Here is a 25,536-nt window from a genome sequence, read left to right on the forward strand (position 1 = left end):
TTAGAATAGCGACTGTGTGGCTGCTCCAGAGCTTACTACTTCATTTTATGTATTTTAAAGACAATTATACAAGCGGTGTCTGCACAAGTGTTTGCACATTGTGCCAGCAATGGATGACTTTAAAATAGCTGAATTCCCCGGGGCTGTCTGCAAACTTCTGGACATTGTTTAGCAGACCATTTTTAAGACCGTTTTAGCAGACCATCTTTCCTTCGCCCTCATTTTAAAGCAAACTCTGTTTGTGAGAGAAAGGTGTTATACAAACTACTTCAATCACAATACCCCACAAATATGGCAATACAAATATCATCAAGATGTTTCTGTGTATGTGTGTGGATCCAATGCATATCAATATGGTATCTGTGCTTGGATGGTATCCATGGCAACCTGCTTCTGCACCAGTGCGAGCTGTAGTGCAGGCCCTTTGGTTTCTGTTATCCACACCCCCATCAAAGCACTGAGCAACTACAACTGAGACTCAAACGGCTTCCTAGAAAGTGCCCGATGGAGGTCAGGAAACGATTAATTGTGCACCCAACAGTGCAACATATTCAGCATCTACGCTGAACGATCACCTGTTCCTTCTACACTCATTGTTCATTTTATCAGCTCCACTGACAATACAGGAGCACTTTGCCTAGCTGCAGGATCCCCTTTAAGAACATGTGGTGTACGTTTAGAAGCCAGAGTTTCATGATTAGTGCACTATATAGGTCATAGTGAACCATCTGAGATGCAACCCAAATCTTCACACAGAGAGAAGGACCATCTCTTCTAAGCTGCAAAGAGGGACAAGGCAAGGCAGCAGCAGCACAATGGGATTATTCTGATTTACCACAGAGATTATGTGCATTCCAATCTCCTTATGTATGCACTGCTCGCCCTTAGCTGTATTCTCCATATTCCCTTCTACTCTTTCACTGTGTTTTACATGTGACACTTGCACAGTCCTGTTCTGAGCTGTGAGTGAGATACAGGCCCATTGCATACTTCAGATAGATAGACTTTGGTGACATGGAAAAAGAAGATGAACGTCTGCCCTTCATAATAAGCAATGTTGTTGCTAGTACCACATTATTATGTTTTATTTTGGTAACAAAATGCCAAACTTTTTGGAGAGCTGTGAATTGTTTTCACAGCAAGGGATTCTCAACCCTCATTGCTCACTAGCAGGTCATCACAGGCTTTAGGCACATCACTGTTTCAATTCTGCCGGTCTGACAGAGGGCTTGCAGAGAGGGGATAAACTGCTCGTATAAATTGCTTAAAAACTCCAGCAGCCCTGCTGTGTCTGATCCACTCGTACCAGCACATCACACACTAACACACCACCACCACGTCAGTGTCACTGCATCACTGAGACAGATCCACCACCCTAATCATACCAGCTGTGTGGTAGTCCTTTTGATGTCGCAACCATGTAAGGACAGTGTGAAAAGTGGCAAACAAAGTGGTGGTTTTTTAAATGTTGGCTGATTGCTGTAGCTCTGTTGTTGAGTCTCTAAAAGTGTGTTACTTTAGGATGCCAAATCAGATGTCCCTCAAACAGCTTTGAAAGCCTTGAAGAGACCCAGAGTGAGGCGAGGCCATTTGGTTTTGATCCTGGTAAAGCTATTTGGCATTGTTCTGAGCTGCCAGTGGAGCTGTGACGCGCTGGGCTTGTTTTTCTGGCTGTGGTTATTGACATGTGCATCCCAGAGCCTGACTGTGTCCTGGAAAGGACAGATCCCACACTGCAGCACATCTGAAACTGGCCCAGGGTCAGCAGTAACCTCACAGCACTCACACCAAAGCACATGTGACTTACACTGCTATAAAACATAGTGTCCAGTGTCTATCCTCTCTACTCTCTATATATACAATATAATATATGCTCCAAAGCATCCCATTTTGCTTTTCTGTGCACATTGAACACAACTGGAAGTATGGGCCCAGCTTTAAGAATCTGAGGTCACTAAATATAAAGGGTTTCTACAAATGTTGGGACAGTAGCAATAGTTAATTGTATTAATTTAACGTTGTTCACATGACTGTGATAGTTTTCCATTATTGTAGATGCTGTTTGCCCCCACCCTCCTACCCCTCATTCATTACTTGGTGATGTGATCTTAATTGGGGTCAGAGGTTAGGTCACTAGTCCTCCTGACCTTTGTAAATACCATAACACTTGAATCTATTGATGGATGACCAAATTATATCAAGTTACTGCAGCCGGAATTACCACTATCCATTCAGTCCCATTCACACGCTATGGGGTTCAGTTAGTATACACACACTAATGAAGGTTTGGTAATAGTGTCTGCCATATGCTATAAACAAATGTAGAATTAAAAGCAGAAGCAATAAGAAGAGAGAGTGTCACTGTAGTTATGTCCTGCATATAAACGACTGGCCTGGAGAGATCAGATCAGCGTGGATTTCTTCTTCACACTTTGTACATTCAGGGAGTTCACTTCCCTTCCAACACATCTGTGAGGATCTGCTGTAGTCTATAGTCGTCTCAGTGTTGGAGCACTGCAGGTTTTTAGGAGATGGTGAAGCCCTGGAGGCACGGAGCAGCACTGTGCTCTCTCTCTCTCTCTCTCTCTCTCTCTCTCTCTCTCTCTCTCTCTCTCTGCGCCATTGTCTTTCTTTTTTGCCTTTGGAATCTCTTTATATCTTTCTGTTTCATTCTGTCTATTTTGCTCCATTGCAGTTTCTTGCCTTTCTTTCACTATATTGTTCTACTTTTTCTCTTTCTAGATCTCTCTTTCTCTCTCTCTCCCTCTCTCTCTCATTCATTCTCTCTCCTGCTTTCTTGTTCTTCATGTCTTCTCTCACTCGGCCTCTGGTTCTTTCCCGCTCTATGCCTTTTTTGTTCTTTTTGTCTCATGTCTCTCTATCTTTTCCCTCTCCTCTCTGTCTCACATCTTCCTTTCTTCCTTTCTCTCTCTCTCTCTCTCTCTCTCTCTCATATATATATATATATAACATTTATTGTTGGCCTTTTTTTCATCTGAATTTCCATCCTCTTGCTGAAGGCCTCCCTAATGCTGTTATTTGTTGCCATGGAAACTGACTCTCTGCAAGTTGCCATGGCAACAGAGTTTGGGCCGTCGGCATGCGGAGGAGCCACCCACGGCTCCGGACGGGAGAGCAGAGGAGAGGAGAGGAGAGGCTCTCCAGTGAACCCGTGAGTTTGTGTTTGGAGAGAGTGGAAAGGGTTAGTCAGCTCCGACTGAGCCAAAACCAACCGAGTGAAAAATAAAGTTGAGGCCTGTAGACTGCTTTTCAAATCTCTGCTCATGTACAGACAGAGAGAACCAGCTTCATTACAACGGATCATTCCGAGGGAGTCATTTCTGTGTGATGAGGGTAATTCAACAGTCATGTCGATTACACATACAGACCTTCAGATTTACACATGCTTTCTTTGTTCACTGGTCCCAAGTCAATTCTGCTAATGAATAATTCACCTCCAGTGTCTGGTGTAATCAGGTTGGAGCCATTTGACGGATATGCAGTGATACTGGCAATGGAGTGTGTGTTTGTGTGTGTGTGTGACACAGAGAGAGAGAGAGAGAGAGAGAGAGAGAGAGAGAGAGAGAGAGAGAGAGAGAGAGAGAGACAGAGAGAGAGAGCTATAAACATTACTAGACGTGCAAGGCGTCCAAAAGGATGGATGGCTGCAGTTGAGGAAGTCGTTTGTAAAGTGTGCAGTTATGTATACATCCTGTGCCTTGTTTTAGCAGCAGGGAGCTGCTCTCTTTGGCCCCTGGATGGACAAGCTACAGACTGTTAACATTACATAATGCTCTACAATGTATTCCAGGACTTCTGTGGTCGAGACCGAGGAAGACATTTTGGCATTTTGGCAGATGTCATCAAACACCCTCCTACTCAAAACGGTTCTGGAGGCAGCACTGCCTTTGAGGGGGAAGGAACGTAACTGGTTACTAGCCTTCAGGCAGGGAATATTGTGATTAAAATGCACTGGGCAGAGATTTTTCAAATACCACACCATAAAGTGGTAAAGCCCCACCCTTGTGTTCGCCTACTGTAACGGTCAGAAGTTTAGCTGGAAGTGCGTTTAACAAATGGAGGACATTGTGAGGCAGATTCTCTATGATTTTCCTGCATGACGTTTTATGACGTTTTGACTGGTGCCTCTGAAGGAGCTACAGAATGTTATACAATATAACTCTTCTTCCTCTAAGGCAGAGGCTAACACAAAGAGGAAAAGCACATGATTGCTGCCTCTGAGGAAGCAGAGCCATTCATCCATCCATTATCTGTAACCGCTTATCCAGTTCAGGGTCACGGTGGGTCCAGAGCCTACCTGGAATCACTGGGCGCAAGGCGGGAATACACCCTGGACGGGGCGCCAGTCCTTCACAGGGCAACACACACTCACACATTCACTCACACCTACGGACACTTTGTGAGTCGCCAATCCACCTACCAACGTGTGTTTTTAGACTGTGAGAGGAAACCGGAGCACCCAGAGGAAACCCACACAGACACAGAGCGAACACACCACACTCCTCACAGACAGTCACCCAGTGGAAACCCATGCAGACACAGAGAGAACACACCACACTATTCACAGACAGTCACCTGGAGGAAACCCACGCAGACACAGGGAGAACACACCACACTATTCACAGACAGTCACCTGGAGGAAACCCACACAGACACAGGGAGAACACACCACACAGACAGTCACCCGGAGGAAACCCATGCAGACACAGGGAGAACACACCACACTCCTCACAGACAGTCACCTGGAGCGGGAATCGAAACCACAATCTCCAGGTCCCTGGAGCAGTGAGACTGCGCCACTACCTGCTGCGCCACCGTGCCGCCCAGGAAGCAGAGCATTATGGTATAACATTCTATAGCTCCTTCACATGCAGCAATCATAAATCTTTAGAATCGGCCTCAATCATATGCAGCTGAATTTTATTGTGTAACGTACGGCAGCTTTTTCTGAGGCAGTAGTCATAACTGAAACATGAAGCAGGAAAGCACTTCTTCAGAATCTGCCTCAGAGGCAGCAGAGCTTTCTGCAGCTTCCTGACGTTATCCTCCACTTAAGCAAAACAAATAGTCTGAGTTTTTTTTTGCAGCACTTCTAACATATTATGTAACAGAACAAACTGTACAGTGTACTGCACATTTATTTCTTCCAAACTCATTTCTGACAGTCAGAGCAAGCAAACCATGGGGGTCTAAGTGGAGCCTTACTGGCTTACGGCGCAGCATTTAAAAATCTCCGCCCAATATCTGCAAATCAACCATGTTCTGAGTAGTGTTTTTTCCACACGAGCATCAAATACAGTAGTAGGCGTAGTAGTAGAGTTAGGAGTTTGGCCTAGGTGTTAGGAGTTTGGCCTAGGTGTTAGGAGTTTGGCCTAGGTGTTAGGAGTTTTGTCTGATGACTCTCACTGGTAATGAAACATGAGTCTAAGTTCACCTTCCAAAATACAAAGTGTCAGCAGGAGGGGTTCTCTAGAGTCATGGAGCAGCATTCACAATTTTTAGAATGAGCTACAGTGGAGTTTCTGTTGCAGAACTAATCCTTTAAGCTCAGTACCTTAACTCACTAATAAAAGATTTGTAGTAGATGTATCAATATTATTACTATTATTGGGCGGCACGGTGGCGCAGCAGGTTGTGGGTTCGATTCCCACTCCGGGTGACTGTCTGTGAGGAGTGTAGTGTGTTCTCCCTGTGTCTGCATGGGTTTCCTCCGAGTGACTGTCTGTGAGGAGTGTAGTGTGTTCTCCCCGTGTCCGCGTGGGTTTCCTCCTTACTCAAAAGTGTCCGTAGGTGTGAGTGTGTGTTGCACTGTGAAGGACTGGCGCCCCCTCCAGGGTGTATTCCTGCCTTGTGCCCAATGATTCCAGGTAGGCTCTGGACCCACCGCAACCCTGAACTGGATAAGCGCTTACAGATATTGAATTAATTATTATTATTATTATTAAATCTACACTTCTTATTGCTTTCTCTAGATGCCCATGTCCAGGCTGTGAAGAAATTGGAAATACTGCCCAGAGAGAAACTTTGTGCTACTTTCCTGAGAAAACAAACACATTCAAGGTCAGTTCCCTGTCCCTTTTACGTTTCTCCCTCTCACAGGCCTGGTTCAGCTCTTGAGGGGCGTATTAAAAATGATAACTGTCTGTAATTGTCTGTGTGTCAAACTCTGCCCCTACCTTGTACTCTCAGTGACTGTGTCTATTTACCCAAGTGTCTTTTGTTGTGTTTTGTTCTGTTTCTCTCATGCTCCTCTAGCTATGCCCCACACCTGTGAGTTTTGGTAGTCATGTGACAGGTGTAGACAGGTGTACCCTGTTCTAATAATGTTTAAAAACCCTGTATCTTCCTCATTGGTGTAATGGTGGTGTTGTGTCTGTGCATACCTTTGTGTTTTACCTTCATTCTTCCTCTTTCATATCTGCATCCTTTCAATGTTGCACATTTAATCCACTTATCCATAATCAACCATCATGCAACTGATGCTAAAGGTTTTTGATATATGATTCCTTTCACATTAGGTTGCTTCTGTTTGTTTCAGTTTCATATTCATTCATTAAATAATATTTTTAATTAAATTATGAGTTATGAAAAAAATATTATCTTAGTTGGAGCTCCAGGGAGTTGTGGGTTCGAATCCCGCTCCGGGAGACTGCCTGTGAAGAGTGTGGTGTGTTCTCCCTGTGTCTGCGTGGGTTACCTCCGGGTGACTGTCTGTGAGGAGTGTGGTGTGTTCTCCCTGTGTCTGCGTGGGTTACCTCCGGGTGACTGTCTGTGAGGAGTGTGGTGTGTTCTCCCTGTGTCTGCGTGGGTTTCCTCCGGGTGATTGTCTGTGAAGAGTGTGGTGTGTTCTCCCTGTGTCTGCGTGGGTTACCTCCGGGTGACTGTCTGTGAAGAGTGTGGTGTGTTCTCCCTGTGTCTGCGTGGGTTACCTCCGGGTGACTGTCTGTGAGGAGTGTGGTGTGTTCTCCCTGTGTCTGCGTGGGTTACCTTCGGGTGACTGTCTGTGAGGTGTGTGCTGTGTTCTCCCTGTGTCTGCGTGGGTTTCCTCCGGGTGATTGTCTGTGAAGAGTGTGGTGTGTTCTCCCTGTGTCTGCGTGGATTACCTCCGGGTGACTGTCTGTGAGGAGTGTGGTGTGTTCTCCCTGTGTCTGCGTGGATTACCTCCGGGTGACTGTCTGTGAGGAGTGTGGCGTGTTCTCCCTGTGTCTGTGTGGGTTTCCTCCGGGTGATTGTCTGTGAAGAGTGTGGTGTGTTCTCCCTGTGTCTGCGTGGATTACCTCCGGGTGACTGTCTGTGAGGAGTGCGGTGTGTTCTCCCTGTGTCTGTGTGGGTTTCCTCCAGGTGACTGTCTTTGAGGAGTGTGGTGTGTTCTCTCTGTGTCTGTGTGGGTTTCCTCCGGGTGACTGTCTGTGAGGAGTGTGGTGTGTTCTCCCTGTGTCTGCGTGGGTTTCCTCCGGGTGCTCTGGATTCCTCCCACAATTCAAAAACACACGTTGGTAGGTGGATTGGCGACTCAAAAATGACCGTAGTTGTGATAGTGTGAGTGAATGTGTGTGTGTGTGAGTGTGTGTGTGTTGACCTGTGAAGGATTGGCTCCCCCTCCAGGGTGTATTCCTGCCTTGCACCCAATGATTCCATGTAGGCTCTGGACCCACCGAGACCCTGAACTGGATAAACACTTACAGATAATGGATGGATGGATATTATTTTAGTTTATACATATGCTCAGAAGTGAATCTCTGTTTCATTTGCCTTTGAAAATCCTTATTTATAAAATTGGTTATAGACAATAGGCACATCCTCAATAGGCCTGGTCTTCGACTTGGGGTAACATGGTGTAGGTAGAATTTCCTGCACTTTCATCAGAATCTCTTCTCTTGTTTTAGACATAGCTGAGGAATAATTGATATCAAATTGCTCTTGTTTTCACTGCTGATAACACCTCAGGATTTAGGTTAATGAGCTGAATCAGCTTCATGAAATCTGCAAATTGGAAAAGCCTGAGTGAGGTCTGGAGAACGGCTCCTTCAACACTAACTCACCCAGTGAATTAGTGATTAGTGTTTTTGTTATAAATGGATGGTTAAAAGTATTGCTGCTCCTGACTGTTGGAAGGAAACTGATAATCACAGATACCTACAGCTTTCCTGACATTTATCTGCTTCCTGAATAGTTCAGTCTGGACCTGAGAGTGTGTTATGTACAGTTCCGTGAAGTTAGAATATGGTCGTTGTGTGTGTGTGAGGGAGTGTGGAGTTCGTTAGCTCTGTGGGATGTAATAGCTGCAGTTGTTTGTGCTCCAGCCCTCTGCAGCATCATAAAAAGCTGTGAAATTTCCTGCCTTGCTGTGAGTTGTACACACCCTGCTCCTTGGCGGCTGGTGCTTCACCCTGCCTCGACTTCCACTCTTTTTGATGCTCCGGAGTTCATCCACCCTGATGCTTTTATCACGGAGAGGGGAAATGTTCTCAGAGCTGCTCTACTGGGTTATAACAGAGTTATGTCTCTTCATGGGAAAATCTATCTATGCTTCCTGACAGTCAGAAACAGTACAATCGTTAATCAGATTATTTTTCTACAGACAGTAACAGCACACTACATCATTTCTGCATGGTTCTGCATTTCTGATTTTTACCATATCATTAACAGCATGCTGTAGACCAAATAGTACTTCAGCATTGTCTTGATGATCCAAACTTTTAAAGCTCAGTGGTTTTGTTAAACAACACGCTAAAGGGACATTTAGAAGTGCTGGCTTTTGCTGTGTGTCTTCAGCTCTAGCATTTACAGCGCTCCCGTCCCTCACTTTGATTTTAATATGACCCCCACCACCACCCAGCTGAGCCTTGTCTCGCTCATATTCTTGTTACTGAGCCCAGTATTTAGCTCAAGACTCGTTAGGCTGATTGTTTGTCAGACGCCACCATTAATGTTCATTAATTAGCGCTGCATCACAGAGCCGAGCTTTGCATCTGGATGTGGATCACTGATAATGATGGTGTTTGTTGATATAAAAGCATCAGTATCCCAGGGGAGAATCCCAGTCCGAACCTGGAACGATTTATCAACATAACTGATGTCTTCTCATGCTCCTCACATCTTGCCTCTTGCTTGTTTGTGGATTTTGTAAGTCACTCTGGATAAAAGAGTCAGCTAAGTTAATACATCTCAAAGACTAATGAATCCAGAGCCGTTCATTGCAGCTCTTTATTCTCACTGCCAGCTGTCTGTCTGTCTCTGTGTGTCTCATTGTCAAATTCCCCTCGTCATTTATTTAATGTTAGTTTGTAAGTTCTTCTTCTTTTAAGCTCATCTTTCTGTAATGTTAAGAGGCTCAATCTTCACCACCAAACATCAGCAATGGGGAATGATGGGACAGTGTGTATTGGGTTTGATGAGGAATGATGGGTCAGTGTGTATTGGGTTTGATGGGGAATGTTGGGTCAGTGTGTATTGGGTTTGATGGGGAATGATGGGACAGTGTGTATTGGGTTTGATGGGGAATGATGGGTCAGTGTGTATTGGGTTTGATGGGGAATGTTGGGTCAGTGTGTATTGGGTTTGATGGGGAATGATGGGTCAGTGTGTATTGGGTTTGATGGGGAATGATGGTTCTGTGTGTTGGGTTTCATGGGGAATGATGGGACAGTGTGTATTGAGTTTGATGGAGAATGTTGGGTCAGTGTGTGCTGTGTTTGATGTGAAATGTTGGGCCAGTGTGTACTAGGTTTGATGGGAAATGTTGGGTCAGTGTGTATTGGGTTTGATGGGGAATGATGGGTCAGTGTTTATTGGGTTTGATGGAGAATGATGGGTCAGTGTTTATTGGGTTTGATGGAGAATGTTGGGTCAGTGTGTATTGGGTTTGATTGGGAATGTTGGGTCAGTGTGTACTGGGTTTGATGGGTAATGATGGGTCAGTGTGTATTGGGTTTGATGGAGAATGTTGGGTCAATGTGTATTGGGTGTGATGGAGAATGTTGGGTCAGTGTGTATTGGGTTTGATGAGGAATGATGGGTCAATGTGTATTGGGTTTGATGGGGAATGTTGGGTCAATGTGTATTGGGTTTGATGGATAATGTTGGGTCAGTGTGTATTGGGTTTGATGGAGAATGATGGTTCAGTGTGTTGGGTTTCATGGGGAATGATGGGACAGTGTGTATTGAGTTTGATGGAGAATGTTGGGTCAGTGTGTACTGTGTTTGATGTGAAATGTTGGGCCAGTGTGTACTGGGTTTGATGGGAAATGTTGGGTCAGTGTGTATTGGGTTTGATGGGGAATGATGGGTCAGTGTTTATTGGGTTTGATGGAGAATGATGGGTCAGTGTTTATTGGGTTTGATGGAGAATGTTGGGTCAGTGTGTATTGGGTTTGATTGGGAATGTTGGGTCAGTGTGTACTGGGTTTGATGGGTAATGATGGGTCAATGTGTATTGGGTTTGATGGAGAATGTTGGGTCAATGTGTATTGGGTGTGATGGAGAATGTTGGGTCAGTGTGTATTTGGTTTGATGGGGAATGATGGGTCAGTGTGTATTGGGTTTGATGGGGAATGTTGGGTCAATGTGTATTGGGTTTGATGGAGAATGTTGGGTCAGTGTGTATTGGGTTTGATGGAGAATGTTGGGTCAGTGTGTATTGGGTTTGATGGAGAATGTTGGGTCAATGTGTATTGGGTTTGATGGAGAATGTTGGGTCAATGTGTATTGGGTTTGATGGGGAATGATGGGTCAGTGTGTATTGGGTTTGATGAGGAATGTTGGGTCAGTGTGTATTGGGTTTGATGGGGAATGTTGGGTCAGTGTGTATTGGGTTTGATGGGAATGATGGGTCAATGTGTATTGGGTTTGATGGGGAATGATGGGTCAGTGTGTATTGGGTTTGATGGGGAATGTTGGGTCAGTGTGTATTGGGTTTGATGGGGAATGTTGGGTCAGTGTGTATTGGGTTTGATGGGAATGATGGGTCAATGTGTATTGGGTTTGATGGGCAATGATGGGTCAGTGTTTATTGGGTTTGATGTGGAATGTTGGGTCAGTCTGTTTTGGGTTTGATGGAGAATGATGGGTCAGTGTTTATTGGGTTTTATTGGGTTTGTCACTGTTCATTGGTAAATTGGGGTCAATGTGCTATAGGTTTCTTACTGAATGTGGGGTCAGTGTGCTCTTCGTTGGATGGGGAACTTTGGGTTCATTGGTGAGTTATGGGTCAGTGTTTTGGCACTCAGACTGCCTCTAGTTCATTTTTGATATCTGCTCGTGTAGCAGGAGAAAGATTACCCACAGCTGAGCAGAGAGGAGTGCCTCATTCACTTGAATCTCTCTGACACATGTTTACACACTCTCTTTCTGATTTACTGTCTCCTGTCTCTATAACCTCCTTGGTATAAGAGCCACTGAAGTGGAAAGTTAACACTAACCACTATGATCTACATGGCAGCCAGAAGAGATGATGTGAAGAGGTGATAGTGGTTATTTTCTTTTCGTTCTGATACAACCCCTGAGCAATTCCAAGTCTTTTATTCCAATATCAGCACAAGTACTTTTTAGGTGTTTGTTTGTTTGTTTTTTGTTTTCAACACGAAGGGGGAATTTACAGTTTTAACTGTGATAATGTGTGACACAGATTTTACAGTATTTTGATTAGCGTCTAAGTCAGGCCTAGTTCTATTAATTTGGTCTCCCTGTATCATACAATACTACAAAACTAAGATTATGAAGGCAAGCACAAGGTCACTGGCCAGCTCAACACACGTGAAGGAGAACACTATCTCCAAATTCTCTCGCATCAACTAGCAGGTCCCCTAGACAGCTAGCAGTGATGGGGGAAAGGGATCATCCTACTCACCCAAAGAAAGAAAGAGAGGGGAAATTTATGATCCCTTGTTATTTGCATTGGGAACACTTTCATTCATTGTCTCCTGACCAATGGGGTCCCCTTTAAAGGGGATGTCTATGATGATTTTCTCTGGTTTGTTTACGTTCAGAAGCTCCACATTCAGAAGATCCAAACATTTATTGGCAATGGTATGTTTGAGGGGAAATATCATGTGGCTGAAGATAAATTTGTGTGTAATTTTTTATTCGCTGTTTGAATTACCACAGAAACTCATTTGTAACTCAAACTGTTTGTAACTCAATTTTTGTGGCACTTTCAGTAATGCAGTTAGCTAGCTCCTGAATTTGGAGATATTCCACCTGAATAATAAGAAACAGCAATAAAAATCACTCGCTCTGGGTGACTGTCTGTGAGGAGTGTGGTGTGTTCTCTCTGTGTCTGTGTGGGTTTCCTCCGGGTGGGTGTCTGTGAGGAGTGTGGTGTGTTCTCCCTGTGTCTGCGTGGGTTTCCTCTGGGTGACTATCTGTGAGGAGTGTGGTGTGTTCTCCCTGTGTCTGCGTGGGTTTCCTCCGGGTGACTGTCTGTGAGGAGTGTGGTGTGTTCTCCTTGTGTCTGTGTGGGTTTCCTCCGGGTGGGTGTCTGTGAGGAGTGTGGTGTGTTCTCCCTGTGTCTGTGTGGGTTTCCTGCGGGTGACTGTCTGTGAGGAGTGTGGTGTGTTCTCCCTGTGTCTGCGTGGGTTTCCTCCGGGTGACTGTCTGTGAGGAGTGTGGTGTGTTCTCCTTGTGTCTGTGTGGGTTTCCTCCGGGTGGGTGTCTGTGAGGAGTGTGGTGTGTTCTCCCTGTGTCTGTGTGGGTTTCCTGCGGGTGACTGTCTGTGAGGAGTGTGGTGTGTTCTCCCTGTGTCTGCGTGGGTTTCCTCCGGGTGACTGTCTGTGAGGAGTGTGGTGTGTTCTCCTTGTGTCTGTGTGGGTTTCCTCCGGGTGACTGTCTGTGAGGAGTGTGGTGTGTTCTCCCTGTGTCTGCGTGGGTTTTCTCCGGGTGACTGTTTGTGAGGAGTGTGGTGTGTTCTTCCTGTGTCTGCGTGGGTTTCCTCCGGGTGCTCCGGTTTCCTCCCACAGTCCAAAAACACATGTTGGTAGGTGGATTGGCGACTCAAAAGTGTCCTTAGGTGTAGGTGTGTTGCCCTGTGAAGGACTGGCGCCCCCTTCAGGGTGTATTCCCACCTTGCGCCCAATGATTCCAGGTAGGCTCTGGACCCACCGCGACCCTGAACTGGATAAGGGTTACAGACAATGAATGAATGAATAAATAAAAATCTATAGTACCCACATCTGGAGCAAGAATTGAGCAAAACCTTTACATTGGTTCATGCTTTTCAATGTTTGGAGTTCTCTTCGTTGTCTTTGCTCTGCTTTGAACAGAGAGAAATAAGCCTAGATCTAGGACAGACACAGTTTTTTTTTTTTTTAATTTATAGACATAAAACACCTTCATTAAATCATGCTTAACCTAAATTTGTGCTCACCTAATGAAGAGGACACCGACCAAAATTTCAAATTTAGTAGAAAAACGTTCCATTTATAGGAAAGAAAAAAAACACTAAAATTACTGCTGAAAAAGATGCCTATCTTTAAGGGAAATGTCAGTATCTCAACTTTGATCCACCCATGTGTTTGGTGGCACAGTTGTGAAGCAAGCATCACAGAGGCAGGATTAAGCAGACTGAGGGACGGACAGATGGACAAATGGCAGGGAGTGACAGAGCAAGTAAGAAAGAGGCGAGAATAATGAGAATTCGCTTGAGAGTTCAATCACAAGCTACTACTGCTGCTTTATTTCTCTCATCAGCCGAAGCCCAATGCAGGAGCTGACCTCTGACCATCGATGCTTTCAGCTGTGGCTCACAATGCGCCTGTCCCTGACTGCCACCCTAAAGAGCCTTCTCTCTCTCTCTCTCTCTCTCTCTCTCTCTCTCTCTCTCTCTCTCTCTCTCTCTCTCTCTTCGCTGCTTTTTTAAAAAAAAAAACATCTGCCCTCTGTCTCACCCCTTCTTTCCTTTTGTCTTCTGACACTTCTGCTCTTTCCAAGGTGTCCCTTTCTGTTATTGTCATTTTTTTTCATTTCTTTGTTGCGTGTTTCTTTTTCTCTTTGCTCTCTCTCTCTCTCTCTCTCTCTCTCTCTCTCTCTCTCTCTCTCTCTCTCTCTCTCTCTCTCTCTCTCACTCTCTCTCCCTCTCCCTCTCCCTCTCTCACTCACACACACTGCCACAGACGCACACGGCTGACTTTCTCAGAGAGAGAGAGAGAGGGAAAGGGGTGGGAGTGGTGGGGGGTTATGTGTCAGAAAGATTGGAAAAAGAGCCCATTTACCTCAGAGAGGCAGGGCTGTTTACTAGAGGGCACATAGCCCCTGTTCAAAGACCCCATTGTATGGGGGGTATCATTTCCCCAGAAATGCTCTGTGGGTAAAGACTGGTTTAATGTCTGAAGTTTACATCCGTAGTTAAAGTAAACAGCGTCCAAACATGGGTCCATACTCCGAATAGTAATATTCAGCCTTTGTGGGAACACAGCTTGTTCCTTCATAACTGAAGTGAAATAGGACGTTATGGAGCAGCTGCACATGAGCTTTAGGTCACCATGCTCAATGCCTAGAGTGGTCTAATGCCTCCAGCTTCAAATCCAAAAATGCAGCAATGATACAATAGAAATACAAAGATGACACGACTACACCAGATAGATATAAACTCACAAGTCGAGACCTGTTTGAACTCAACAGGTTTAGATCAAATATATTTGTTCTACAGGTAAAATGTACAAATGTGAAACTGCTAATTGCAGTGAAATTAATAAATAACTGAATGCGTAGCGTCAATGCCACTGAGCTCCAGGTTCTTGGGGTCTTGGGTTCAAGCCTCAGTCTCAGTGAGGAGTGTAGTGTGTTCTCTCTGTGTTTGCGTGGGTTTCCTCCAGGTGGTCCCTTTTCCTCCCACAGTAGGAAGATTGTCTGAGAAACTCTCCACAGGTGTGTGTGTGTGACTGGATGAGTGTGTGAAATTTTCCACAGGTGTGAGTGTGAGTGACTGGGTGAGCGAGTGATGGAATAACACCCTGTCCTGGGTGTGTTCTGGACCCACTCAGACCCTGACCAGGATGAAGTTATTACAGGATATGAATGAATTAGTGAGAGTACACCACAGAGAATATTGAACAACTCAGAGTGGTTTGAGGTGGGATGGTTTTACCCACTCTTCTCTCTTTGTATATTGTCATTCCAGAATAAAAATGCAGATCTAGGAGAAGGCCTTTGGGTGGTGAGCAACTTTGGTCCAATAGAAATGCACCAATTTTTACTTGGAATAAACCCCCTTTACATTAATTTACAGTAAAGATGACATTGGAGTAGTTTATGTGAACACAGACGCTATGTAAAAACATCATGGATGAAGGGCTCATGGGAGAATTTGGGGGCTGAGCTTTTAAATCACAACACTTTACTCGGCCGTCCCTTGGTACCTCAGTTTGTTTTCAGTGACTGGGTCGGGGTCACGTTTCCTGCTTTTTCACTGAGGGCCCTCCAGTCCTGAGCTTATATCACCCAGACAGAAATAGCCTCCAATTTCCCCTCGCCTCAGAACAGAGTGACCACATATTACCCCACTCCTCCAGGCCTCTGGAAAACACACGGCTATTTTCACCCCGCCAGCGCTCCCCTAATTTCCTCTTTCCCCGTCCTGAATGAAGCAGAGATCAGGAGTTAAACCTCACTCCTGTCGTGAGCTGCCCCTCACAGCCCAGCCACAGCATTCTGGGTAAAAAATAAAAAAGGACCTGATCATGTTTGCACAGTGCGCATGTGAAGGGATGAGTCAAGTAAATATCGCAGCTGCATCACATGCAGAAGGGCGCTGAGCTGGCTTCATCACTAATGCAGCTCAGAGACACCCATGGCTGTGCATCTCTTTAGCTTATTTACAACTTACTGAAGATACACACTGATCCATCACAGCTCCACTGAGAGAGAGAGAGAAAGAGAGAGAGAGAGAGAGAATAAAAATAAAAACATGAGGAACAAGGAAAGATGTAAGTGAGGAAAGAGTGGAGCAAGGTAAAGAGAGTGAGACAGAGAGGAAGGATGAAGGAGAGGGGGGTGGAGAAAGGGAGGCAGAAACAAAGAAAGAAAGAAAGAAAGGAAAAAAAGGAGAGAGAGAGGCAGAATGAAAGAAACCACATATAAAAGGGCATCCATGCAACACAGAGAGCAAATTACCCAGCACGGCGGAGCCAGTCTACTTCCTCCCTTTCTCTCTCTCTCTCTCTCACACACTCTCTCCCTCTCCCTCTCTCTCTCTCTCTCTCTCTCTCTCTCTCTCTCTCTCTTTCACACACACACACACAGAGTTATGCCCTATAATATAAACACTCTGGCCCTACAAACCAGTCAAACTACTGGGGAAAATGTGAACACACACACACACACACACACACTAGTGGCAGTGTTAAATATAGTGGCTGTGGTCTGATCCTCTGGTTGTGTTCTCAAAGTGATCTGTGCTTGCAGAACTACAATTGAGACTACAATGATGTCATTGCTTGCTAACCTCACTGCACATGACTGGTGTTTAATCCCCTCAGAGTTCAGAGCATGGATTCTGTTTTTAATCAGTTTAATCATATTCACTCTGGAGGAACAGAGAAATGAACAGTGAGTGTAGAAGCCTCCTTCTACACTCACGCCAAAATAGCAGACTTGTGATTGGTCCTCAGATTGGTGTTAGTCAGATTTCAAAGATTTACTTTTCTGCAGTAGTAAGCTGTTCTTGGCCACATTAAGTAGCGAACAATACCAAACCCCCCCTAGAGTCAGGACAGTAGAGGGGACAACCACAGTAAACACCAACACCTCCTAGCTTCAAAATAAAAGGCTTGCTAGTCTGCCTCATAAGCTTCCTTAGTAGGCTGCAGGTCTGTCATTAGACCCAGTTTACTGGGGCATATTCCCCAATAAAATATTGCTGTGCCCCACTAAAATCAAGGCAGTTAAAGTCAATATTATTAATTTCCCCATGTACGGTGGAAACTCCTACGAACTTGATCTGTTTCGTGACCTGGTTTGTAAGTGGAAAAGTTTGTTTCTCGAGTCAATTTTCCCCATTTAAAATAATGGAAAAGCAATTAATGCATTCCAGCCCCCACCCCGAAAGTCACCCTTTTTGCACTGATATATGTTTAAAAATCTCTCAAATTAATAAAAAAATACATGTAGCGTTACTAAAAATAAAAGAAAAATACAGTGGTAACAGTAATAAAAGGCTCGGGTTCGTTTCTAGAGTCGTGGTTTGTTGGTGGAGGCAAAAAATATTCAAATGCCCGGTTCGTATCTTGGAAAGTTTGTTAGTGTTGGCGTTCGTTAGTAGAGATTCCACTGTATTTCCAAATGCTTGAGCAGATATCGCTTTCAGTCAGTCCCAGTTTACTTTGTTTTTTGGAAGGAATAAATATTTAAAAGAAAGTCAACCAAGCAACAGACAAGGTAATGATAGCTTATGGCTACATGTTTTGGTTATAGCCACACATAACCCTACCAACTACCAAAAATATATGTTACACAGTCAAAGCAAAGGCAATAATTAAATAGAAAAAGCATCAGCTTGTAAACTGGGGGAACTGATAATATCAGCTAAACACTGAGCAAATTGGTACTGTTTTTTGTAGTTGTTGCTATTTTCTTTATGATGGTGCACATAAACAAAATAAATGCAATTAATGAACATATTTAGTTGTATTTCTTTTAATTCTCATCCATGGCAGAGTAAGGCCCACTTTAGTGTTAAATAAACTAATCTATGTAACAGGCCTTGTACCAGAGGCACAGTTATGCCCCTTCTACTGATTGGCAAGCACGTGGGTACAGCTGTGCCCCTCTAAACACTTTCTTTGCCACAGTACAACAGGTACTATAGAAAGGTCCCTGATAGGGGACCAATAGATGGCATATTTAAGGTATGGTTATGGAACAGACTCAAAGTCAGAAGGTCAAAAATGTCAATAAAGGAGAAGCTGCAGTCAGATCGCTAAAGTTATTTTTCATTTTCAATGTCCAGATCTCCACATGAGTGTCCAGTGTCCGGTCTGAGGTACAGTAGACTTTACTCTTCTCAATGACACAGATATGAGAGCTGAGAAAGGTTCAGTTCACTGGGATTTACTTCAGTCTGTGTCGAGCTGCTGGACCACACCCTGCTTCACCCGCTCTGAAGTGGGCACTGCTCTGGCCGCAGAAAACAGATTTTCTCTCTCTGGTTCGTTCCTATTGGTTCCTTTTCTCTCTCTCTCTCTCTCTCTCTCTCTCTCTCTCTCTCTCTCTCTGGTTCTTTCCTATTGGTTCCTTTTCTCTCTCTCTCTCTCTCTCTCTCTCTCTCTCTCTCTCTCTCTCTCTCTTGTTCTTTCCTATTGGTTCTTTCTCTCTCTCTCTCTCTCTCTTGTTCTTTCCTATTGGTTCTTTCTCTCTCTCTCTCTCTCTCTCTCTCTCTCTCTCTGGTTTTTTTCTATTGGTTCTTTCTCTCTCTCTCTCTCTCTCTCTCTCTCTCTCTGGTTCTTTCCCATTGGCTCTTTCTCTCTCCTTCTTTTTCACAACAAACTCATCTGAATGAACTGTCTACATCTTAACCATTTAATTATGCCTGGATTTTTAAAACAATTGGTGGAATTCCCCTTCAAAGCCTTAAGAAATTAACCTCTTATACTCTTAAGAGTATACTCATCACACTTAATAACTAATGAAAAATTCATAATTATTCATTATTCATAAAGTAATATAATTAAGACTACTGCTGTTAGATTAATTAACAAGCTGTGGTTTAAGGGCTGAAATTGTGCTTCACATCTTTTACCCTCTCTCCATGCTCACGCTTCTCTTGCTCTTTTCTCCATCAGTATCTTCCATCTCTTCTGTCTTCTCTCGCAGTGTTGGTGTCATCCCTGTTTTCTCCACTACTCTTTTTTCCATCAGTCTCTTTCCTCTCTCTTCTCCCACTCTTCTTCTCTATCTCTCTCTGGAGAGTTGCCCCTCGCTGCTCTTCCTTTTGCACTCATATTGTTTAAGACCCAGCTCTAAATTTGCCCCTGGAAGCGTATTTCACACACGAGGAATTTCCTGTGTTCTTCAGAACTGCAAGATGAAGAGAGAGAGAGAGAGAGAGAGAGAGAGAGAGAGAGAGAGAGAGAGAGAGAGAGAGAGGAAATGGATATTTGGAGGGCTTTTTGACACCTCAGCCAAGAATTTATGCTTTATCTTTCTCTGTTTAACAGCTAGCTGCCACATTGTTTGTCTCTGTCTCCCTCTCTTTCTCTCTCTCTTCTCTCTCTCGCTCTCACTCTCTCTCTTTGACTCTCTGTAATAACCCTAGACCAATCACTCATCTGCTTTCTTAAAATGTAGCCATAGTAATCTTAATGGGCAGCATATTTAAGGTATCTGCTTGTTATTTAAGGTGGACCTGCTTTGTTGAGAGTGTTTGTATTAGAGCATACAATGCTGTCTGTGTAGACACTGACTGTTTTGATATGGACCCATATGTCATTGCATTTGTAGTTACAGACAAATTCCAGACGTCTAGGTGCCAACGAAGGTCACGTCACATTTTGTTGAAGTTGAATACGGCAGTGATTGGACGGAGGTGACCAGAAATATCAGCATAACTTTCAGCAGTGATGCAGTAGCCTCCTCCATATGCTCACTGAGTGTAATCTGATCATGGGTAATTAACGCACCCGAGGCTAATTAAACACAGTTAACAGCTCAAGTGTTAATTCAGTTTGTCTGGTGTGGTTATGACATATGAAATATCTCGTACCACCGCACCCTGAGAAAAGTATGCTGGGGCTCACATGAAGCCATTTGCATGATTTGATTCTGTCCTGGGATGCAATGAAGACAAATGTGCTGTGTCACTGGGCCCTGGATGGGTTTTAATCATGTTTACAGGATGAAATCTGGGGAACGTAGCCAGCTGGGTCGCTCCTGCCCCTCAGTCCGACTGTAATTTTCTTAACAGTGTGGGTGATGTCAGTGTAAGCGGAACTACTGCAGAGTTTTTGGCCTGGTGCATTGTATCTGTTTACAGTCTACGCCTTCTTCCTAGCTGCCGTCTCTCTTTTGCTTCTCATCTCTCTCTCTCTCTCTCTGTCTCTTTCTCTCTCTCTCTCTCTCTCTGTCTCTTTCTCTCTCTCTCTCTCTCTCTCTCTTTCTCTCTCTCTCTGTCTCTTTCTCTCTCTCTCTCTCTCTTTCTCTCTCTCTCTCTCTCTCTCTCTCTCTCTCTCTCTCTCTCTCTGTGTCTCTCTCTCTCTCTCTCTCTCTCTCTCTGTCCCCAGCTGCTGAGTCTGATAGACAGGAGTATATATGTGTGTTTATACTTGTGCATTGATGTCTGGGTCACTCTGCAATGACACCACCAAACCACTAGGTTTGTCTTCCTCAACACTATGTAGTATGCAGTTTCGTAGTGTAATAGTACTAATTTAGGTGTTATTTGGGACAGAACATTGTTTACATGCAGTGCCAGGAAAGAAACAAAAACAATGCACCAATCACTTTCATTGCAGTCTGCGTGAATGCGTCGATTAGTAACATTTCTGGGGAGGTGTGTGCAGGCTATGGCCAAGGGTATACCATAGGGTTCGCGTCTACGTGGGACCTGCAGGTTACTTGCATTGTAGGTTTGATGCAGAAGCATAAATTGGCCTCAATTCAATCTCAAATGGTCAGTCACCCCGCACCTGGTGTGCTGGCGAGTCTTGTTTCTCTTTAACCCGAGTGGACAGGTCCGACGGGTCAGTGGGAACTCAGGTCTCAGCGGTGAGTCTCAGAGACTGACCACCCACTGATAGTTTGTGACTGCGAGGCTCAGGGCCATCTGCTGCTAAGGCGGATCAAGGTTAGAGACAGGCACACGTCTAACATACATGAACGCAGGAGAAGTGTCTGTCCTGTGGTACCACTCTCTGTCCAGCTGGTCAGCTGTCCATCCTCATTGTGTCCAGGCATTCTTACTCTGTTCTGAGGGATCAGGAGGTATAACAGGAAAGCCAACATTTAGCACTGCCCTCGTCATACCCCCATTGACTTCCATTAATTTTAACTTAATTTGTGGCTGAAAAAAGGGTTTTAATCTTTATTAATGTCTGAAGATTAAGGGCAGCGAAGAGCAATCAGATCTCATTATTATCAACTGCAGTGACAGACTCTCTTAAAGTTGATTACGGTATTGTGTCCATGAGAGAGCTTATGAGACGCATATTCGTCCGCACTTTGACTTTTTGACCATGAACACTTTTCTTATTAAATTCCTGTCATAATTTTCTAACAACGAGGTGAGATAATTTGATTTCACTATCGCTTGTGACGAGAGCGAGACTTTCCTCTCCGATGGAAATGAAATAGGAAAGAAAAACATAACCGGATATCCTTTTCATGGGTGTTAATTGGGATCAACTTTGTTGACCCCATTAACTGCTTCTTAGCTTGAAAGCGTTATGGATAAGGTCAGCTTAGGAGATTTAATGGCCTTGCTAAGAATGATCATCCTGCTAAAGCTGCTAATCGATTGAGAAACTGTAGGCTGAGGGCTTTTCTTCTAATGGACGGTGAAGCATGAGCTGAAGCCATTGATTTGGAGAAAGGAAAAGATGATTTTGCAAGGGCATCCTCTGCGGCTCAGTGTGGCAGGAGATCACTGACAGGACGACCATTTTCCAGCTGAAATGTCGAACAAGGACGGGACATGCCTTGGGCCCACTGGGACAGAAAGCGTGTCGTAGGAAGCAAGTGTGAGGTGAAGAAGACTCTGTTTTTTATTAAAGACCACTAACGGTCCAAAAAAGTACTCCTGGGTTCAATCCTAGGGCATGTCTCAGATATTCAAGGCCAGAGTTTCCAGAGAATGTGGATGGCCCTTCTATATCCCGTACACTCAGCTTGATGCTAGCCACTGAGAGCATGTGTTAGCTATTGCATTAGACTTGGGCAGTTATTGTTCTCTTCCAAGCACAAGGATTAGGTTTCATGTTTATTTTACATTGTTTTCTTACTATACCCAGTAAACAAGGAACGTCCCTGGACGTTTAAAATAGGTGTAAAAGTAGTCCGTCAAGGACATATTTTAAACGTCAATGGACGTCCAAAAATCCATCTTAATAAGTTAGTTAAGTGGTGACCAATCGATAACGTCAGTGGACGTCCAAAACGCTTTTTATACAAGTAATTTATTTCGGGACCAATTAATAACGTCAATGGACGTCCAAAATACGTCTAACAGTCGTCTTTTCAATGTCTGTGTTTGGACGTCTTTTCAACTTTCATTTTCAACCTTAAGAGAACGTTGATTAGACGGCAGTCATTACGTTATTTCAACGTTGAATCAACGGCTAATTGTTTACTGGGTAAGTAACAAAATGGAAACATTTTGATGACTGTATTATCACTTTCAGCCAGATTTACTTGCAAAGGAGTGCGCAAAATCTGTGGCACCTTCTAAACTTTAGGGAGCACAACAGGCTCAGGATCACATCTGGTTTATTATGATCTCCACCTTTAGTGATGACATCCTCAAATGGGCTAATATAAACAGTGGAGGTGTTAAAATATAAATCTCCCTGTGTTGGGGAGTAACAGAATACATGTAACTGTGTGTACAAATGCTTTTTGAAATGTAAAGAGAAGGTTAAAGGAAAATGCTGATTTTATTTCTCTGGTGCTGCTCTTTTTTTTTTAAAGCGGATTAGTTGCAAAACCAAATGCTCTTAAGTAAACTAAGTGCTAATAGTGGTTGTAATATTAACAATAAATTCTATACACAAGCAGAATATTATATGTTTGTCTAATATTTGTCTCTCTCAACAGATGTGAGAATAGTCAAGGGAATATTGGATTTATTTTACCTGACAAATGACTTAATATTTTTTGTGTTTACATAATCTTACAGTCTTTTTCTCCTTTGCATTAATACATTCAGCTTGTTATTACAGTAGAAGATCACAACAGTGTATTCTTCTAAAGTAAGTGTGGTGTGATAGCTGCATTCACACTGCTTTATACTGTAACAAAATGTTCAAATATCCCATGTCAAGTATTTGGAATATGTTACTCACATTAAATAATCTAACAGAACATGTTACTAATTTTATATTAGGGCATGTATTTTATATTCTGTAGTGGAAGACATTTTAAAAGTAACCTTTCCAACTCTGAAATCTCCTCAGGACAGGTTTTAAGCAGCTGATGACAGAAGAACACTGAGAACAAGAACATGTTACGTCTTAAAGAACTGGGACGGGGGACAGTTTCAAGCTGGTGGGGGGAAAAGATTCGATATATACACAACTGAAAGTATATAGCTGCATCTACTCTTCTAGAGAGGCTTTGCACTCAATGTTGGAACATTGTTGTGAAGATCTGATGGCATTCAGCCATGAAAAAATTAGTGGAGTCAGGTACGGATATTGAGATTAGTTTTAGAAGGAATCCATCACTTCTACTCAGCCCAGAACTATTGGAGGGAGCTTCATAAGTTCAGAGAATGCAGCTCCACTGCCCCTCAGATGAATTCTGGTCTTTTATACTCTTCTAGACCAAAATATGCATTGAGTATTGTTATTATACACTGCGTGTGTAATTGAATGCTCACCACTAAAGGGTGTACCTTTAATACTGCAATGTGTGTAGTACCTAATATTGTGCCAAAGCATCCAAGGGTTATTGTCAGAGAGGGAGAGAGCAAGAGAGAGAGAGAGAGAGTGAGAATGTGTGTGTGTGTGTTTGTCCAGGGGCTACCCTGCCCTTGATAGAGTAGTGATCTTCAGGCTCCTTTTGGCAGAGATCATGAAATATTCAGCACAGCTCTGACTCAGAGCTGATTGAGAAACTGTCCCAATAGTTCTGCTGCTGCTGGCTATGGATACAAGACAGAGAGGGGGGTGGGGGGTGATGGGCTGTTACTATCTACCCACTCCCCTGCTCTTGCTTGCCCAGAGGAAACTCTTCCTCTTACTGTAGTGTATTTTATACGAGGTTGAATTTGCTGTTAGGACAGAAACACCAGCTAAGACTCATGGGCCATGGTTTTAGTTCAACACCTCCACTTTAAACTTTACCTGTATTTGCATTTATTTATTGACTGGACACCAGTTTGCATTGTTTGCACAGGGATACCTGTAAAATCTATATCAGGCTTAAACACAACTCAATATATTTTCCTTGGCTAAGTTAGGGTTAAATTTGTTTTTCAATGTATTGGGTTTCATAACATTTTATCTTGTATTTTGTTAATTTTTCTTTTGTTCCTGTGATGTTCTGCTTTAATTAAGGCTCTACTTTGCTTCTGCAGTTTTCTTTGGTGAAAGTTTACTTAGTTTTAACTGATTTGGATTTGTTTATTCATATATTTTGTAAAACAGCCAGATAGGCACACTCAAGAAATTAAATATTTTGTAATTTAAAGTGGTGTAATGTGTTACAAAGCCCCAGTGACTGTAAATGGGTATATATATGTTTTATTCTGTATGCTAGATTGTCTTTCTCTCTCTGCTCACGGCAGATAAAAGGCATCTAGATATTTTTAAACAACGGAGAGAACTCCAAACTTTGAAAAGCACAAACCTAAATGAGGACATTACTGTAAGTTCTGCTTCATAAGTGGGTAATATTCACTTATTTTTGCTGTTTTTGATTACTTTATGTGGAGTCTCCAATTTCGGGAGCGCGCTAATTGCATGAAAGTAAACGCAGACCGAAAGTGACACAAACCTAAACAACTCGAGTTACAAATGAGTTTCTGTGGGAACTCAAACATTGAATAAAACTTACAGACAAATAAACTTCAGATCATATAAAAACAACAGATGTTTTTTTTTTTCCCCTCAAACACAGCATTATCGAGCCCTGCAAGTGACCAATCACAGCAAATCACCTGTGTGTGTTTGTTTTTGTTTGTTGAGAGTGCGTTAATAAGTTGCAGCCAGTGATTCTAGGGTAGGCTCCAGACCCACTGTGACCCTGACCAGGACAAAGTGGTTGCCGAAGGTAAATTAATTAATAGAGTGTGTTTTGATGAGGTTTCTTGGCATTTTCAATGTTGTGTAAGAGCACGGATGCGTGCCGCTGGATTTTAGTAACTTTGCAGCCTCTGGAGCCTCAGTGGTGTCTGTTGATTGAGTATTGAGTGAATTCCAAAGATCTGTTCTGTAAACTGATTGCAACATTGCACTTTGAAGCAGGCTTTTGACTGAAGAATTCATACAGTCAATTTAGTCTTGAAATTCATTATTCAAAGATAAGCAATATTCTATAATTTACTTTTAAACTGCTTTAGACCGTTTAAAACAGTTTCATGATTGTGAGCTTGAACAGACACCTGTTCTTTAATATAAAGCTCAAATAAATATAATTTACTTATTTAAAGAGACCCTTATCTAGAAGAACTAACACAAAGATCACAGATTAACCACTTTTCTATAAAGAAGGGTACCTATCATCATTGTCTGATAACCTTATGTCTCAATAATGGGAACTTTTCAGAATAAAAGGAAAGTGTTTCTTGTTTTAAATATCAGTTGAATTTATAAATTCCCCTCCAGTGAAATAGGGTATCATCCTTATTGCTGCTGAGGGCAGAGATAATTG

At 43.4% G+C, this 25,536-nt stretch overlaps 1 long non-coding RNA gene across 1 annotated transcript in view; it reads left to right on the plus strand.

The window, feature by feature from the left end:
• Positions 1-25,536, plus strand: part of LOC136682483 (uncharacterized) — a 68,120-nt gene that overhangs the window by 31,624 nt on the left and 10,960 nt on the right. The window contains exon 2 of the long non-coding RNA XR_010798659.1: positions 5,994-6,081. This is a non-coding gene — a long non-coding RNA (uncharacterized lncRNA). The remainder of the gene's footprint in view (positions 1-5,993; positions 6,082-25,536) is intronic.

The sequence above is a fragment of the Hoplias malabaricus genome, unplaced genomic scaffold (assembly GCF_029633855.1).
Source record: "Hoplias malabaricus isolate fHopMal1 unplaced genomic scaffold, fHopMal1.hap1 scaffold_52, whole genome shotgun sequence".
In the NCBI taxonomy this organism is placed as follows: domain Eukaryota; kingdom Metazoa; phylum Chordata; class Actinopteri; order Characiformes; family Erythrinidae; genus Hoplias; species Hoplias malabaricus.